We start from the raw sequence: 17,273 nt of genomic DNA on the forward strand, positions 1-17,273 counted from the left end.
ACATATTTATGGTGCGTTGCAGGCCGGGAAAGTGATCATAGAGCACCTACTGGGCGTGGCAAGTATGTCTCACATCGCCATATGTACATTAAAGGGAACCCATTTCGTAATAGCAGTGTGTCACTAAAAGCGAATTTCAGAATGTCTCAAATGGAAGCCACATTCTCAGACCTAGTGCAATATTTAGAGGCAAAATTATTTGCACATGGGGCGTGGTCATCGAATAGTACCTCAGAATGGCATGACCGCATTCATGGTGAGGTGCAGAAAGAAAAACTAGACAATATTTTTGCAGAAGGCCGCATAATTCAGGTCTGCCTTCTAAGGTTATTAAATGCAGCCGATAAAAATGCAGAGAAAGACTGTTTGATACGGCTATGCGCCAAGATGTGGTTTATTTTGAATAGGTCCCTGTGAATGCAGGAAAATGATACCCAGCTAAATAACAGGTTAAAGACTGACTTAGATGGGGCAATTAAGAAAGAGGAAATGTTAAGAGCGGAATTGGATGCATGTCAAAAAGATATGCAGTTAAAATGCAGAGATTTTGATATTCAATTGTCCAAAAGCAAGAATCTGTTTGAAGACAGTGAGCAAGAATTGGTACACTTAAAAGCATTGGTGGACCACATTAGACAAGATAAAGATGAGATGGTTTCAGAAATGCAAGTTTTACAAAAAGAACATTTTGAAAAAGAAAGTGACCTCCAAAATGCAGAACAAGAATTGGTTAAAATGCTTCAAGAAAGGGACAAGAGAAATAAAGAATATAATGAATGCCAAATGCAAATGTGCGACATGCAGGAGGTAATTAATAAAATGAGTGATGAAAAAAACTATTTTCAAAACGAAGCAGACAGGCTCCTTAAAAAGTGTAAGGACTTGGAACAGGAAATGTGCATTCCCAGGTCCCAGGAGAGGCGGCAGGGCACCACATTCAATGGAGTTGAGGTGAATTCTATTTCTACCCAAAGAGCTAGTGCCCCAGTGAATGGGCCGGTGACTGAACTTGGTTGCAGCACCCTTGGGGGATTTGATATTCCCATTGGGGGCCGCCACCAATAGCATACACCTGGAACCAGGGTTGAGTCACCAAGTAGTGCAATTCCATGCATTGCAACAAGTAGCCCCATAAAGATAATGAAATCCATTAAAGCCCTGATCAAACTATTTAAAAAGGGAGGGGAATGCTGCATAGAGGATCACTTAGAAGTGGTTCATGACATTTTTAAAGCCCTCCAGATATCTAAGGAACAGTACAGGCAGTATTTTCATTTAACTTTAGATGCTCCGACGGCCAGTATCATAAGAGGATTTGAATGAACAGCAGAATATGACATGGGCAGAGTTTGAAAAAGAGATTAGGCGTCATTTTTCTCCTTTCCAGTCTTTGCAGGAGGCAAAGAAATTCGCTTACATAATCACTGTTGGGCCTAATACATCCCCTCGCCAGTTTTTACAAGACTTAAAAAGAGCATTTTCTCGCTTTGATGTATCTTTTGACCCTAATTCCAAATAGTTTAAAACTGCCTACTTCTATGGGCTACAGAAAGACATCATATCCCAAATCCCAATTGGTTCGTGAATTTGACCGTGACAAGTCCCTTGAATGGATTGTACACCAAAGGTACTCTATTGTCAGGGTAGAGAAAGTGATAAAATGAAAGATACTAGACCTAAATCTAAAGAACCCTCAGCAACAGTAATGGAAATCAGGTCAGCAAAATGTCCTTTGAGTCTGCTCAAAGTCCAAGTAAAAATAATTTGGCACCTGAACAAAAGGGTAATCAACAAAGGTCGTCACACCCTGCACCAATGTTTCAATCACATGGTCCTAGTAATAGGGAGAGCTACATCAGCCCCAGGTACTTAGGAGATAGGCCCCGGGCAGGCTATCGACCTGATATGTCAGGTATGAACAATAAGCAGAGACAAAATCAGGATCAAAGAGATGATGGTCCTTATCAGACATTGGGGACACAAAGCAGATGTGATCCCAATACCATGATATATGGTAATCAGGATAGACCCTGATATGTGGATCGATTTGCTGATAATGGGAATCAACATAGAGGCCAGTAGCCACAACATGAGAGACAGGGCATGAGGCAGAGCTTAAACTACACTCCACGTCAGTACAATGATTCCCCACCGGGGGACTACAACCAAAGGATGGGTGCACCCCGATCCCCTCCACAAATGAATCAAGAGTTCAGGAACCATCCCAATAGAAACCATTCCCCTGAGAGGCATCAGAATAGATCCAATCAGGGGGAAAACCACCAATATGGATCTAGGCCACAGAGAGAGGATTCTAGAGAGATGGAAAGGTTCCAGTGCCTCGAGGCACAAGTGAAAATGTTAGCTGAGCAAATAGGAAAGCTCTGTACAGCACAAAAACAGTCATCAAAGGAGGGGGCAGAAGGCCATAGCAATGACCGGGGGGCTTCTGAAAGTGACTAAGTACTTATGATACCTGCAGTGCCAAAAAGACAGTTTGCTCTGATGTAATTTTGCAAAATGACTCTGAGATGCCTAATGATTTAAATGTGAAAATATCAGTAAATGAACATGTAACAGAAAATACAAATACTTCTAAAAGAGAGGTACGGTTTAACCTAGAACTAAATCAAACATTGGAGATTTGTACAAATGAAATAGGAAAACCTGAAGATCCAAAAGAACAAAGAGACAGATTTAAGAAAAATGACTCATGCATGGGGAATACCAGTGAACCGGGAGTAAGTGGCGATGCTATAACTCCTTCCCTAAGCAATCAAAACAATGACCAAACACAGGCAGGAAAAATAAATGCTCAAAAGGAGGGTACAGCTCAATCATCTGAAGAATTCTTTGAGCCACATATTTTTGAAGAGGTTAAAGGGGCATCACAAATGCACAGAATTAGACAATGACAAATTGCCAAGTGATGTTATTACACATGTTCAGTTGGAGGGTTGTAGTGTGACCTCTGATGATAGCTGGATGGATGGGCGAACAGTGGCCACACTCCAAAAAACCTCTGACCATGGGGAAATGAATAAAGTCTCTCACACAGAAATGGGCAAAAGGGAGGGAAAAATGTCTTTCCATTTACCAATGTGCTTAGCGAAAAGTGAAAAAGGCCTGAGAAAGGTGAGCCCTGAAATCAGTAAGAATTTGCACTTATTATGTGTGTTAGAGGAAGTTGAGGACAGGTATTATGCTCCCATCACTGTAGAAGAAAAATGCAATACATTTGCAATGATTGACACTGGCGCACAGGCCACAATTATGTCTAAAGAATGGGTAAAGAGTATCAATGAAGGGAGATCCCCACAGAATCAGGTCACAGTGAATGAAAGTCAAGGTCCAGTGCATAATTTTAATGGCGAGAAGGTGCCTATTATAGGCGTCACCGAGGTTGACATAAAGAAAGGTAAACACAGAATGAAACCGGAGGTATTGGTCACATCCATTTGTGAAATTCCATTTTTGATGGGAACAGATTGCCTGAAAAGATTATCTCCTCTCATAGATGGGGTGAATGGAGTATTGTGGTCCTTTACAAAAAAACATTGAGACCTAAAAAACTAAAATCACAAAACAGCAATATAAATGAATGTCACACCGTTGCCAAAACAAATGATGCAGTGGAGGTATATCTCCAGAATAGTTGCATACCTAGCGTCACTGTCATATTTATGTGTCAGGACAAAATACAGAGTGAAAATGAAAAACTACCTGTACAAATATACTTGGACCCAAGGATGAAATGGCAGGCAGCCATAGATGAGCACACATTACACTTTTATTTAAAAGAGAAAACATGCAAACAGAATATTGCTCCTAAAGCAGATTCAGAAAAACACATTACCACTCTTGCTGAAATACATATGGAAGATGAGCAACCATGGGTTCATGTTGGTATAAATGACTATTCTAAAACAATAAAAGCCACTTCAGTGCTTGAACAGGAAAGGAGCTTCATTAATGAGAAATTGTTGCAAAATATAATGGAGAGGGAAGAGATCCCGAAATTTAGGATTAAAAAACAATATGTTTCTGGGTTGGACAGTCCAGACTTTGAAAACCGAATTGCAGGAAGATGCATGTTAAAAATTAGCATTGGGCAGAAAACAATTTACCATAATGTATGGATAGTGAGTGGGACACAGAATGATTTTTACATGGGTAATGATATCATGCACAGAATGTGTATGGTGTTAGATTTCCTTAATCAAAAGATATGGTCACGCCTAGGTGGGCCGGCACCTGAGTTTGAAGACAAAAGAAGGGCTTATAATTGCGCACAGTTGGTCCCATGTGCAATTGAATTACAACTGAGGAAGGATACTATTATCCCTGCGTTCACCAAACTGGTTGCAATAACACTGAAATGCAAAAATGGACAGCAGTTGAAATATTCTGATGCATTTGTCTGCTTGAATGAATCCATAAAACAGCAAGGCCTGGATTATGAATACATTCCATTGGTAGATATTGGTGAAGGGTCTGTAAAAATCATGATGAATAATAAAAGTTGTCAAGATATTCATTTAGAGGAAAACTCCTCATTAGGAATGGCCATACAAAAATCACATTATATTGTAGATCTGAACAATATGGTGATTGGAAATATACCTGAAAAATATGTAGATGCCAAGGGTGAGTTGCCAGAACACCTGGATTCTCATCCCAAAGGAATATTTAAAATTCATTCTGTGTACCCTTATGATTAAAGTCAGACAGTGTGCTGTCATCAAGAGGATTGCATAACATTTAACTTAAATGAAAATTAAATAGAAAATCAGCTCATTGAAGTGGAAGCTGATATGCCAAAATATTTAAAAGTGGCAGCTTTACAGAGAGACACAGCCACACAGTTAGAGGAAAGCGCCGAGATTCCCATTCCAGAACATTTTCCAGAGTTCTCCAAAAATGGTAGAGGAGCAGATTTTATCAGCGGATGCATGTGATAAGGAGGAGGATAGAAATGAACTGAGGAAGATATTTATGGAGTTTAGAGATGTATTTGCAAAAGATGCTTATGATTGCGGTCTAACTGATTTACATGTGGCCACTCTACCGGAAGGGTGTAGCAGAAGCCCAGTATTTGTGCGCCAGTATAGATTACCATTGGCATGTTTAGAGTTATTGGCACAGATTATTAAAAATTTTGAGTCGCGTGGAATCATCAGGCCCATTCATAGCACATCCAACACACCCATTTTAGGTGTGTTAAAGCCAAATGGTCAATGGCGGCTATGTGCAGATTTGAGGGAGTTAAATAAAAGAGTGCCAGTATCCAGATGGCCATTGCCATTCATTGATCAGGGCCTAGCTCAGGTGCATGGTTCAAAAGTGTTTACCACGTTAGATCTCACCTTTGGATATTGGTGCGTGCCATTGGCAGAGGAGATACAGAATTTATTTTCATTTTCATTTAATAAGACTCAATACACTTGGGTTAGAGTTCCATTTGGGTATGTCAATAGTGGGAGTGAATTTGGAATATTTTTGAGAAAGGCCATGCCTGATGCAGCGGAAAGAGGTACCATAGTTTATGTGGATGATGTACTGATAAAGAATGAAAGCTTGAAAAACCATTTTTATGAAATAAGACATGTTCTTGGCCAATTGCAGAATGCAGGCGCCAAAGTATCTTTACAAAAGGCACAATGGTGCAAGAAAAAGTTGAATTTTCTAGGCCATGAAGTGACCCAGCATGGATTAAACCCACAAAAGAAGAAAGTGGAGGTTATACAAAAACTAAAAGACCCTAAAAATGTGAAAGGGGTAAAAAGTTTATTAGGAATGACGGGCTATAACAGGAAGTTCATTGAAAATTATGCTGAAATTACTCAACCATTAACTAAGCTATTAAAGCTGAATACACCCTGGAAATGGGAAAAAGAGCAGTCTGAGGCAGTGGCTAAATTAAAGGAATGTCTTGTAAAGGCGCCATGGTTAGCATATCCCATAAAGGATAGGGATATCTTTATAGAAATAGGTTTCTCTGAACAGTGTATGTCAGCAGTGCTATCGCAAAAACATAATTTGAATCACAAAACTATTGCCTATGCAAGTAAGGCGTTTTCCCAAGTTGAAATTAAATTCAGTGAATGTGAAAAGGCCCTTTTGACCACTGCGTGGGCGCTACAGCATTTCCACCCCATTGTTCAGGGAGTAAAGGTAATTATTGAGACCAATCATCAACCATTGCAGTTTTTAGAGAGTAAAAGAATCAGGTCAGGTAACCTAGCACAGTCCAGAATCACTTCACGGACGCTAGCATTACAAGGTTTTCCTGTAGAAGTGAGATATTGCCAAAATGAAAAAAGTCCAGTTGCTCAAGGTTTAGCAGATTTCCATGACTGTGCAGCTGAACAAGTATCAAACGAAATGGAAATGGAACCTAATTTACAGGAATTTGAACAATCACCACACAAAGCTTTTGATGAAAAGACATGCAAGCATTTTCCAACTGTATATGTTGATGGTTGTGCTTTTCACATTGAAAATGACAGTAATAAACAATTGGTGTCAGGAATAGGAAATGTCTGGGTGAAATGTGAAGGCGTCCCTAGTATAGGGATGAGAATTGGAGCTAGGAGCAGTCAAGTAGCGGAATTGGCAGCCATTTATAAAGCAATTGCTACTGCAGTTGATAATAAATTCAGTGAAATTGTCCTGGTGACTGATTCTGACTATGCACGAAATAGCTTTGTGGAATATTTACCCGGCTGGAAAGCGAGAGGCATGATTACGTACAACAAAAAGCCACTTAAACATGGAAAAATGATACAAGCCATAGACAAATTAGTGTCAGAGAATGACTTAACAATATACTGGAGGTGAATTCGTGGGCATTTAAAAACTCCAGGAGAGGATAAGGAGGGGAATGATAAGGCAGATCACCTGGCTAAAATTGGGGCCGTGATGGGGGAATTGCTACCTATTGAACATTTACTTGGTGAATTACAAATTGATGCAGTAACACGTTCTAAAGCACCAAAGGAAACAGATCAACCAGTGGGACAGTGGAGTTATGATACACCGGATCAAGATCTGATTGAGGCACAAAAGGATGATCGAATTTTGGGAATATATTATAATCATTTGATAGATCCTGAACAAAACCCTTTAACAGAAAATGATTGTATAGGAAAAGAAGAGTTGAGGATGTTATTAAAGAATAAAAAACGAATTAGACTGCAGGATGGACTCATGATTAGAGAATCTATAACAGGACAGATACAGTGGGTGGTACCCCTTTCATTCAGAGGGTTAATGCTACACCATGAACATGATGCAATAACTGCAGGCCACAGAGGTTCACAAAAAACATTGGAAATACTAAAAGATTATGCTTACTGGCCACATATGTCCCAAGATGTGGAATTATATACTAGAGGATGTCTAGTATGCGCCCAATTTAAACCTGCTTCACCAATGCATAGAGCTCCATTAATGAAAAGAGGCTTGACTCTTCCATGGTCAGATTTGCAAATAGACTATGTAGGGCCTGTAAAGAGGTTGAGCAGGGGGAACCGTTATATTTTGAGTGTGGTGTGTTTGATGTCGAAGTGGATTGAGTGTATTCCTGCACCAGATTGTAGTGCGCAAACAGTAGCTATATTACTGGTGAATCATGTGTTTCAAGGTTTGGGTTACCACAAAGAATAGAATCAGACAGAGGAAGTCATTTCACAAGTGCTCTAATGAGTAAAGTATGGCAAATACTGTGTGTGAAAAGAAAATTACATATTACATATTGGGCGGCTTCTTCAGGGGGAGTTGAACGCTGTAATAGGTCTGTTGTGGACATATTAAAGAAATTTGTAGCAGAAGCAGGTTCCAGCTGGGATTTATGTTTACCTTTGGTTTTAATGGCAATCAGTTCAACTCCTGCCAAAGCAACAGGTGTTAGCCCCCATGAGGTTTTGACAGGTAGGAAAATTGTGTTACCACAACACCTGCTATTCAAAACACATGGGCAGACACTTGTGAGCGCATCCACAGTCATGAATACATTGATGAACTGAGGAGGAATTTACAACATGCATTTGCTTTTGTACAGCGAAATCTAGAAAGAGCTGCTGGCAGTGCAAAGTCATATTATGATAAAAAGACATCAGTGAAAGAATATTCTGTGGGCGATCAGGTGTATAAATTTCATTTTGGAAAAGATAAACAGAAAAATTCCAAATTTTTAACACCATGGCAGGGGTAATTTCAAATTATAGATAAGGTCTCTCCTGTGGTTTATAACATTTTGAAAACTGAAGGTGAAACAGCAACAGAAAAGTTTGTTCATGTAAACCAAATTAAACCCTGGCACCGCAGACACGGAATTAAAATACTTGAACGTGTAGGAACAGATAAAGCCCCTTAAATACATCAAAAGAGATACATGGGTCTATTCATAGAACAATGACAGAAAGGTAAAAATAGAAGTGACTATGATAATAGAATGTATATTTAAATATATATATGTATATATAAAAGAAAAAAAAAACTATATGTGGTGATCATTGAAAGAGGGTTGAAGCTGGTTTTATTCTACACAGTTAATATTGGAAATGATCAATGCTATTTTATGTATGTTTGTTTTCTCTTTAACATGTGCTTAATTTCAGAAAGCGAGAGGAAAAGGGCAAAATGTTTTGCAAAGCATGTTTTATTTTTGGCAAAAGGGTGAAGTTAGTATTATGCTATGTAATTAATTTGTTTCTTTTCTATTTGATTTAGAATATTAACACATTTTGGCTTGGAGGTTACCGGACCGGAGGACACGGGAGATGATGGAGTCCTGGAGTCCCCTGGATGAAGATAAAATGATGCCTGCCTCCGGGTGGAGGTGAAGACAGAGTAACCGGGATGCCAAGAGAGATGACTCCTATGAAAAAGCATCCAAGAGTGCCAGGATGAAAGAGTACCCGAATGAACCAAATGATGGGACATCAGAGGCAGACAAATGTCCTGGAATATGGAGTTCCACGTATTTATTATTTTAATTAATTATTTTAATCTTTTAGGTTAATTCTTTATTTTAGCTATTTGTTTTATTTTATTGTTTTGTGATTGACTTCAAGTATGAAAGTGAGACACTGGACTATGGACACTTCCATTGGGAAGAAATATGTAAAATATTGTGTAAGAACTGATGGACTCAGAGATGAATTTTGATATTATGATGATTGAACAATGATTTTTCAATTTTTATTTTCCACACGTGAATATTCATTTTGTTGGATTGATACATTTTAAAAGAAGAAAGGGAGCAAGTTGGGTTTCTTCCAATTGTGGCTTGGACCATGGCCAAATTCTCAGAAAAAGGAAGGTATGTAGCATAATTTAGCGTGTTTTGAAGTGCAGCGCCAATGCATGGGATCACAGTATTGCTGTAATGTGGTACAACAAGCCAGGTGTTGCCAGGGTAACATATGGACAGTTATATGAAGACATGATATTTATGTTAAAGCACACCATTTTTCTCAATAATTAGTTTAAAAGAACACCATATTTTTTTTCTCACCTGAAATGCCTCAATTACAGGAGAAACATTAGATACTTAATTAATTAACTGGATTAACAAATACGAACACGATTTTAACTCCTTAACATTATAATGTGTTCTCCATATGCAAAATGAGGCAGGCTGAGATTCATTTTAAACGTGCGTTCAGATTTTATTTTTCTTTCTCTCTCACGGTCTTGGCAGGAAGCAAAAATTCGAATAGCAGGAAATCAGTAGATACAGTTGCTACTGTAAAAGTGAGCCATTTTTGAGGAAGGAGGGTAGACTATTGTGTATTTTGATTGGTGACATGTCACCTTAGGGGCTGTAACAGATGTTTCTTGAAGCAGCTCAGGGAGAAGGAGAGGGAGAAGACATTTTGCGGGGTTGCAGTGAGGTCGCCTTTGTACTGCGTCTGTGAGGAGCTGGACCACTGACCTTCAGAGACTGGGGTTTCCTAGTCACTTGGCACCATCTTGAGAAATGCAGATTGCAGATTGAACTGCATGTTCTCGCTGGGTGCTTTGAAGAAAGAAAAAAGAGCCCTGGGTCACTGCCCAAAGACGACAAGCGAGGAGACTTCGCGTGCTGAAAAGCTACATGTAGCTGGTAAATATACAAATGGAGTGAGATTGATGTGACTGCCGGACGGATGATCTACTATTAGACAGGCAGTGTAGCGATAGGGAATTCTCCTGTGTTCAAATGCCACTTTATAATATTGCCATCTAATTGACTGTTCTTTTTATTGTTGCAAAGTGAAATGCCTTGTATTTTTGCACTTGTCTCTCTTCTGTTTATTCTAGAAAAGACTGCCTCGCAAAGCTGGTAATGTATTATTTTGAAATGAAACTGCTATAAATCACAGCCTGTGTAAATTTGTTTTTCCTGCTTCTGTTTTTCTCTGTTGCATTTAGCCCATATCACATAATAAAAGGGAAGGTTATTAGGTGATATATGTGCCAAACTTCCTATGCAGATGAAGTAATGTTATGAGCAATTATAAATAGCTGTGTGCGTGATTCCACTCAGGGTATGTGTGTGTGGCTTCTGAGTGGAATATAATGCAATAGTCTGCTGAGCGTATATGAATCAGCAGAGAGAGGCCTATGGAAACATAGTCTCACTAATGTAAAAACATTAGTGATTATACCACATGTTATTGTGAATACTCCATGGAAACATAATCTCACTAATGTAAATAAATTAGTGATAATACCACATGTTATTGTGAATACTCCATGGAAACATAATTTCACTAATGTAAATAAATTAGTGATTATACCACAGGGGTTGGTGAATGCTTTATGTGAAAATTGTGGTATCCATAATATGTAGGCCCAAGGTCTCTCTAGTGATCACACGAACAGACCAAGCAAGAAAAAGGGGGTTTTGTATATTGGGGACCACAAGTAGAACCGAAAATCATGCTCATCACTATACCACAACGAAATGTATACCAAGCAAAAGTATTTGTGTACTGAAATAATGCATAGCCACTATACCATTATAATACCAAACCCAATCTAAATGCAAGGGGTGATTATTGCAAAATTATTTTCTTTTGTCGGTAAGAAAATACCGCTAGGCCCTAAATCTACACAAAATACCCTACACTCCTTGGATAACTACATAACTTTTTTCCCTTTGGTGGGAGTACCTCAGAGCATCATCCTTCACATATGGTAAATAACCAACTGTTTCACAGGGCTGTGGAGCCTTTGCGAGCAAGCTTATTCACATTTGATAACTAAATGATTCTTTCACTTCCTGAGAGGGCATTTGCCAGCAGTATTATTCACAGTTGCTAAATAAACAACTCTTTCATCTCAATGGGAGCATTTGCGAGTGGGATTATTCACATCTGATAAATAAATAACTATTTCACTTCATGAGGGGCGTTTGCGACCGAGATTTGTCACATTTGATAAATTAATACTCCTTTGTTGTTTCAGCACTTCCCAGCAGCTGCCGACTAACATCTATGCCCCCTCATAATTTGCGGATACCCATCAAGTAGTCCCCTTGGTCCTAAGAGAACACCTCCCTCATGAGAGCCACTCGGTGGTCTGGGCCAGTATTGGCCATTACCTAGATACCCTCTGAAACACCCGCAATGAGAGTAACTCCCTACTTAGGAGCTCAGTGAGGTGGGATCTAAGGAGCAAAGTCTGGCAGTGTGCCTTGATGCTAGCTCTTATCTGACAAGAGCTGCCAACCTAATTTCTCTTCCAACGTACAGCAGTAAACGTAGAGAAGGCTATACAGGCCTACCCTTGAGGCTTTCTCTAATTTTCCCCCTTTCTCTAGCTCTGTTTACATGAACACACCGCTGACTTTAGTATCAGCAATACCATGCTACTCCATATCCCCCTTATACTCTCCAACATTGTCTTCATTAAGATGTGACAGGAAATTGACATATACCACACAAGTATGGAAAATGGCCAGACAATATACTTTTATGGTCCCAACGGGCTGCACAATATTGCCGGCCCCATAAACTTTTCCGCTCCTACCTCCTATCATAGAGAGTGAATGGGCAGACTCACATCCGCTACCGTCTGTCCCATCGACTGGCGCAAACACACAGTCACTACCAGACGGCTCTGGGCTGCCAACCTCACTTCGCTGCTCGCTTCCTCAACCCTGGAGAGGAGAGAGTGCAAGCAGGCCCGGTACTGCCCTCAGCGGACCTCTTCAGCCCAAAGGGCCTGGACGCCCTGCGTGTTCATTAAGGCGATGCTATCTCTCCTTGCGCTGCTTGCCGCCGCTATTTACAATGCATGGTCCTGTCCACCTGTTCCCCAGGGTGGGGAGACAGTGAAAGAATTTTTGTTAAAATCACCTCATCCACACTGCCATTCCCCCTGCGGGCAGGCCGTACCAAGTTCCCCGGCATCGAAGAAGGGGAAATACTTGGAGAAATAAAAACAGGACTGTTATTAGGCACATAAGCACACCCTCCATACATTACAATTGATATAAATGGTGGAAATAAGGGGCCCAAAAGGAGGGTCACTAAATCCAATGGTGTGATAGACTCTGTGGACCTTGAGCCCGGGAGTATTACAGAGGCAGAAGGTAGGGTAGAAATCAACAGGCCTCCCAAACTTCCTCTGAGAAATAAGGCCCTGGGGCTTAACAATGAGCTTTTGGATGTATTTGAAACTGCGAAGAAAGTAGGCCAGGAGGGGGTGGTGGCAATTATAGCATCCCTGCTAGTACTCTGGGTCCTAATGGGCCTGTCTCAAATAGTGTCTTTGAGCTACATGTCACTCAAGAGGGGGCGGGCATGTGTGCTTGCAGAAGCAGATACATCCGTCTAGGAGCAGATTCATATAACTAGTAATAGTACAGAGAGGAGGGATAAGCCCTGTTAACAAGGATAATACCCCCAAGAAGAAGAATCCACAGGGAAAAGTGATGTAGGATTAATAAAATGTAGATGATGCACTTGTCTTCAGAGGGTCAGTTATTATCAAATTGTGACACAGTTAAAGCAGTTGATGGAGGCTGTCGGCCTCCTCACTAAAAAGGTGGGCAAATTGTGTGATGCTAGGTTTTCTGGTTCTACATCCAACTTTAGAGAAGCTTGTCCTGTTCCGTCCAAGTTTTCTGTTACTCAGCTTTCTACTGCAACCTCATGTAAGTGGACTACCAAAGGAGGTTTTAGTGACCATAACCATAGACCAACCGATTAAGGCAGATAAAATGTGGTCACCCTGAGGGTCAGCAATGTTCCAAACTCTATGAAATGGTCTAAAACTATAACAGAGACTATCAATAGACATGCATCTGCTAACCCCGTTCAGAGGAACTTCATCCTGAAACCTAGGGCGGGGAAGACAGGAAGGGATGGGGGTCCTAGACGTCAAGGTGGTAAGAACATGTAGGGAAAGTCCAATCGGGGAGAGAATTCTGTTGTTATGTATAAGGTGCCCAGGCTTGCTGCATGTAGCTATGAGAGCCAAGAGGCCTTAACTAACAAGTGTATCCATTGGATACGTCATGTAAAGGGTTGTGTTTTGGTGATTAGAGATGATATAGAACTTTGTGACCACCAGAAATTTCCTAATGGTTTAGATGATTACATTCAAGTCTTATTGAAAAGCAGTTTGCTGGTACAAGGCCTTCTGGCCATTAAGCTTAGGACCTACCTGCTATATGGATCCAAGATCACCTTAAGACCTTACAACCCCTTCTTTTGTAACCAACCATCTAGCTCTGGTCTCGATGAATGTAGGATGACACTCCTTAGTAAGATTCAATTACCTCACACCAATACCCAGGTGATAATAGGACCATAATGTCAGATTAGGAACACAGGGGACCTCAGTAGCCAATCCGGGGAGGGTCTGGATGCTGTAGATTGACTCCGGCAGGGATGCAGTGTGGCTCCCAGCTGTGATTCAACCCATGTTAATATAGTGTCCTGGAATAGAGCTGGGATTGGCAAACACGTAGTGGATACTAATTGGTGTAAATTCATCAGAGAATTTGAGATAATCTGTTTTCAGGAAACCTGGCCCCGAAGAAAATGGATTTGCAGGGTTATCAGGCCTTATGATATGATATGATATGGCATTTATAACCCACCTATACACAAGTGTTTCAGGGCGCAATGAGGCAAGGGAGGGTGAACAGAGGGAAGACAGAGACAACAATCTTACTAGGCTAGGTGACATTGAGTTTGCGCAGGTGCAAGGGAGGGGGGGAAAGGAGAAGTGCGGGGGAAAGGTAGAGGGGGCAGTGCATACGATAAACAGTAAAATAAATAAGATAATAAATAAAAAGCGTGGCCAGCTGGTGGCAAGTGCGGCCAGCTGGTTCTGCGTTTGTGCCCAGAAGGGCCTGAGGGGGAGGCCTAGAGGAGGCTTCATAACCTGGGTTGATTCTGTTTTGAATTGGAGTGTTGAAAATCCTAATACAGGTTCCCCCGGACTTACAGCATTTGATAATGAAAATTGCTGAAAGCCAGGATATCCTCCTTTTTAACATCTACAATAGATAGAACAGTAAAGCATCCCCAAGACCATTGGACTTGCTACAGGACCAGGCATCCAAGTGGGAGCTGCATGCCACAAGTAACCTGCACATTATAGTTGTAGGCAATGTTAACCTGCAATTCAAGCATCTTAGTTAGTTAGATGAACTTTGGGAAGAACAAGACAAGGTCTGGGGTATCCCTTCTCTTAAGGCAAGTTAGCCTAATGGAATGCATAGTCAGGCCATAGATACTGCTTGAATCTTGTACAGGCATGATTTAAGAGCATGCAATGGTCGCTTTATACAAGATCAGTCAGCGAAAGACAACTACTTCAGCCACAATTGCTCTTTCCGGATTGATTATGCGCTAGCCCTGGCACGTGACTGGATATTAGTAAAACCTTTTGCGGTTGTCGAAACGTATGAAAGTATCCATAAACCTCTATCTTCCCTTTGAACATCAGTGGCTAGGGCTCTGGCAATCAAGAGTCCCACTTCCAGCTCTACCTCCTCAGAGGTATTCTTCCTTTCCTCTCCTTCCCCACAAAGCTCACTGTCTCCAGAGCCCTGGTTCTCTCTGGGCTGGACTATTGTAACAGCCTCTATCTAAATCTGCCTGCTTCTACTCTCTGCCCTCCGCAACTTATCCAGAAGAGGTCTGCAAGACTTGTCCTTGTCCTCAAGCCCAGGGATCGTATCTCTCCAAGACTGAAATCTCTGCACTGGCTCCCAGTGGCTGCGAGGATCAAGTTCAAAACCCTCTGCATCGTTCACAAGGTCTTCTGGGGCCTCACTACCTACAACTCTCTCTTCCTAATTATCTTCCTGCTCGAACTCTTCGCTTATCCGCCTCCAACTCCCTCAGGGTCAGGCGCTTCTCCAAGCAACGAGTTGGTGGTAGATCTCTTGCTTCGGCTGGCACCTCCCTCTGGAACAGCCTCCCTGCCTCCCTTAAACTTGAGGAGAACCATCTCTGGTTCCGTAAGCATCTCAAAACCTTTCTCTTTGGTTCTTTTTCTCCTCCTCTCCTCTGCTGACCTCCTGGCTGTAACCAGACCTGCCCTGGCTACCTGGTCACCCTCTGATCTCTGGCCCAGGTCCTTCCCCCGCCAGCGTCACACATCACACACCTGCACTGCCCACCTGGCAACCCCTGCACTTGGCGACTGTTTCTGTATCCCTACAGTCCCCCTACCAGCCCTTGACTCCTGATGCCCGCACTTACCCATACACTTGCCACATAATGGCCGTTTACTTATTTATTGTTATCATTTTTTCCCCATGTACTGCACTGTACCTGCCCCCTTCCCACGCATTTGCACGATCTGAATGACACCTGGCCTAGTAGGATCATTGTCCGTCCTCCCTTTTGTTCCCCTCTCTTGCCTCGTTGCGCCTTGAAACACTTGTGTATAGGCGCGTTATAAATGCCATATCATATCATATCATATCATAGCTTCCTCCCATCTTTAGATTCAGTATTAGATAGGTGTTTTTCAAACCCAATTGAAGTTCAATAAACACCCTTGAACTGTGGTCACTTGTGTCTGTTTTACTGTTGATACCATGTCTTTCTTCGAGTATGCACACAGTGGGAAATCCTTCTGACTCTCAGAAAACGTAGAATATGCTTGATCAATAAACAGAGAAGGGCGCAAAGCATCTCCCAGCATATACACCATATGACCTATTCTATCAAACGTATATTTCCAGAAGCACATTCAATTTTTAAATATTTATTGTGTTCTCTGATGTTAGTCAGTTTATTTACATCGCCCCTCAATATTTTCACCCAAAAAGAGGCTGGTATTGTATCTATTCCTCTTTAGAATATCACTCCCAGGATTATTTCCCCTTAATTTTATACTTACATAGGAACTTCATTTGACTGTCTCACAGACCGATGGGCAGTCTCTTAAGTACTCTTTCCATTTTCCCCTCTAGGAACAGGTGGGCATCAGTCAGCAAGATGGGGTCTGTCTGCTGTGTGTTCCAGTGATGAACACCTGGGACTCTAACTCCAGGTAATCCACTCTTGCAGGGTACTGCTGTAATTCAAACCTTTGTGTCATCTTCGATCCATCACACAACTTCTCACTTTTCATCTCCAAATCTGCCAATCCAACCAGCCTCAACTTCCTCAATATCAGAACAGTCTGTCATCTTTTTCCTTTCAATACTACTAAACAGCTAATCTCCTCCTTAGTCCTTTAAAATCTGACTACTGTGCCAGTCTCCTCCTAGTCCTTCACAACTATGATTTTTCACCTGTGGACAAAGTTCTCAGCTTCACGGACCACACACTTTTATTTTGTAAATTTCTTTTTATTAGGTTTCAACAGGGTTGTTCAGTATTCAAACAAGGCAAAATGAGGGAAGCGCCCTATCAACAATAGGTTCAGACAGCATGTTGTGATGCACCCCTGGTTCCCCCCGAGCCCCTGCCCTCATGGTACAAGTGGACATACATTTTAGGCAGTTAGAAGATTGAACCGTGCTTCTCAAGTTTAAGCCTGGAGCCTGGGGGCCGTAAGTGTGCTGTCTCTGCCCCTGTGTGGAATATGGCGCTCCTCGTCCAAGCTTTAAGTAATAAGGCCGGGTCAGTTCCTTTCTCGAGAACACTTGTCCCCCTCCCTCCTCTTTAGAAAGTATTGTGAAACTGCAACCATTCGGTTTCCACCGTGGAGCTAACTTTGTGGATTGCTGCAGAGATCTTCTCCATCAGGTGTATGTCTTTACCTGTAGCAGACCATTCCTGCACCGTTGGGAGGAGTTCCCTTTT

The sequence above is a fragment of the Ambystoma mexicanum genome, chromosome 14 (assembly GCF_040938575.1).
Source record: "Ambystoma mexicanum isolate Mex_15411 chromosome 14, UKY_AmexF1_1, whole genome shotgun sequence".
Lineage (NCBI taxonomy): Eukaryota > Metazoa > Chordata > Amphibia > Caudata > Ambystomatidae > Ambystoma > Ambystoma mexicanum.